The sequence below is a fragment of the Penaeus chinensis genome, chromosome 6, assembly GCF_019202785.1.
Source record: "Penaeus chinensis breed Huanghai No. 1 chromosome 6, ASM1920278v2, whole genome shotgun sequence".
In the NCBI taxonomy this organism is placed as follows: domain Eukaryota; kingdom Metazoa; phylum Arthropoda; class Malacostraca; order Decapoda; family Penaeidae; genus Penaeus; species Penaeus chinensis.
This window is the reverse complement of record NC_061824.1, coordinates 31,112,857-31,113,239: the sequence shown is the minus strand read 5'-3', so window position 1 is coordinate 31,113,239 and position 383 is coordinate 31,112,857.

Sequence of the window (383 nt, the reverse complement as noted above, 5' to 3'; positions counted from 1 at the left end):
TTCGTCAGAAATACATACATCAAAGGAATTATAGAGTACATACATATCAGATATGAGCTGACGAAACACCTGACGACTATGACCTCCCACTTGTTGTCCGTATAATTGCTGCCGCGACCTTTGATAGTTTGAATCTGCCCGATGCTGTGTTGACATTATGCTCTGTTGCAATGTATGCAGCATTCATAATATTTTTTTCTGTTTGTTCAGTCCTCCAAGGACGATTTCTGCTTCATTTATATGTACCACTATGGCGTCGGAAGTCCTACGTGATGGATGTCAGCTCAAGGTTCCCTGATCCTGTGCTGAAACCACGGCCTGTTTCACCAAAGTATGCTGTATCGCATCTGCTGTTAGGCTTGCTTTTGGGCTGCTTCTTCCCT